Source organism: Phoenix dactylifera, unplaced genomic scaffold (genome assembly GCF_009389715.1).
Source record: "Phoenix dactylifera cultivar Barhee BC4 unplaced genomic scaffold, palm_55x_up_171113_PBpolish2nd_filt_p 000961F, whole genome shotgun sequence".
Taxonomy (NCBI): domain Eukaryota; kingdom Viridiplantae; phylum Streptophyta; class Magnoliopsida; order Arecales; family Arecaceae; genus Phoenix; species Phoenix dactylifera.
The window spans coordinates 154,671-157,162 of NW_024068319.1; positions in this window are offsets into that span (position 1 = coordinate 154,671).

Below are 2,492 nucleotides of genomic sequence, written 5' to 3' on the forward strand. Positions count from 1 at the left end.
AATCCATAAATGGATCTCTTAAGCTTGCATACTTGATTTGCTCTCTTACTTGAGACAAATCCTTCTGGCTGTGTCATGTAAACTTCTTCCTCAAGATAACCATTAAGGAAGGCGATTTTGACATCCATCTGCCAGATTTCATAATCATAGTATGCAGCTATTGCAAGCAAAATCTGAATAGATTTGAGCATAGCTACTGGCGAAAAAGTTTCATCATAGTCAATTCCTTGCTTTTGCCTGAAACCTTTTGCCACCAATCTAGCCTTGTAGGTTTCTACTTGGCCATTTGCTCCAATCTTTTTCTTATAGACCCATTTGCAACCTATAGGGTTTACACCCTCTGGTGCATCAACCAAAGTCCATACTTGGTTGGTATACATAGAATCTATTTCGGATTTCATGGCTTCTAGCCATTTGTCAGAGTCATTACTCATGACAGCTTCTGAATAGGTCAGAGGATCATTATTCTGAACAATGTGGGCTTCATCATTTTCAATGATGAACCCATATCTCTCAGGTGCTCTTCGCACTTTATCTGACCTTCGGAGAGGAGATGTGTGTTGTGGTTGTACCTCATCAATGGGTACATCTGGTTGAAGAATTTCTTGTGTTTCTATTTGTAGGTCTTGAACTTCTTCAAGTTCTATTTTTCTATCCTTTCCCTTTTCTAAGATAAACTCTTTTTCTAAGAAAATGGCATGCCTACCTACAAAAACTTTTTGTTTGGTAGGATGATAGAAGATGTATCCTATACTATCTTTAGGATAACCTATAAAAATATATTTATCTGATCTAGCACTTAGCTTGTGTCCAAAATTTCTTTTGACATAAGCTTGACAACCCCATATCTTAAGATACTTAAGATTAGGCTTCTTTCCTCTCCATATCTCATATGGAGCGCTAGGTACATACTTAGAAGGTACCCTGTTTAATATTAGTGCAGCAGTCTCTAGGGCAAAACCCCAGAAGGAAATAGGAAGATCAGTAAAGCACATCATGGACCGTACCATATCTAATAAAGTACGATTCCTCCGTTCAGCTACACCATTTAATTGTGGCGTATACGGAGGTGTCCATTCAGAGAGAATGCCCTTTTCTTTAAGATGATTTAAAAACTTACTAGAAAGGTATTCACCTCCTCGATCAGATCGAAGGATTTTAATACACTTTCCGGTTTGTTTTTCAACCATACTTTGATACTCTTTAAACTTATCAAAAGCTTCGGATTTATGTTTCATAAGATACACATATCCGAACCTTGATAAATCATCAGTGAATGTGATGAAGTAAGAGTATCCACCTCTAGCTGGAGTTGTCATAGGACCACATACATCTGTGTGTATAAGTCCTAATAACTCACTTGCCCTTTCTCCATGTCCAGTGAATGGAGACTTAGTCATTTTACCCATAAGACAAGATTCACAAGTTCCTAATGATTCATAATCATAAGGATCAAAGAACTCTTCTTTGTATAACTTGTTGATTCTTGATTCACTTATGTGACCAAGTCGGCAATGCCAAAGAAGGGTGTTATTTACTTCCTCTCTCTTTCTTTTATTGCTTTTATTAATATGAAAGACATTGTCATTAAGTAATAAAACAAGAAGACCATTTTCCATAATGCCATTGCAAAGATGCTTATTAGAAAAATAAATAGAGCAACCATTGCCCTTTCCATTAATTTCAAATCCTTTCTTTAATAACAAAGGAATGGAAATTACATTTCTAATAATTTTGGGCATATAATAACAATCTTCTAATTGTAGGAGCTCTCCCGAAGGTAACTCCAAGTTGTAGGTTCCAACAGCTTCAGCCTGGATGGACTCTCCTCCAGCGCCATACAGCTCGAAGTCACCTTTCTTCAAAATTTTAATTTTCTGTAGTCCATGCAAAGATTTGCAAATGTGAAAACCACAGCCGGTATCCAATACCCATGAATTTGAATTTGAAGAACTTAATGACAAGTTGGCATGTAACATAAACATACCTTTTGATGCAACTCTTGCATCGGTCTTCATACTTGCAAGAAAACTCTTGCAATTCCTTTTTCATTGGCCAGCTTTGCCGCAATGAAAACAGGTACTTGATCCGGAGTTTTTCTTTCCTTTTTTCTTTTTGATGCTACTCTTGGGGTTCAATCGTTTCTTAGAACCCTTATTTCCCGATTTTCTTTTAGAAGTGCCATCTATAAGAAGGAGTGGACCTTTATCCTTCTTAATATGGCCTTCAGCTGTTTTGAGCATATTTAACAGCTCGGGCAGGGAGGTGTTCAGCTTGTTCATGTGAAAGTTCACAACAAACTGAGAGAATGAATCAGGCAGTGATTGCAGGATCAAATCCTGACTGAGCTCACTATCCATAGCAAAACCTAATTGACTTAATCTAGTGATTAAGTCTATAACCATAAGAACATGGTTTTGCACTGGAGTTCCTTCATTCATTCTAGCACGGAACAACTGCTTAGATATCTCATACCTAGCAGTCCTGCTTTG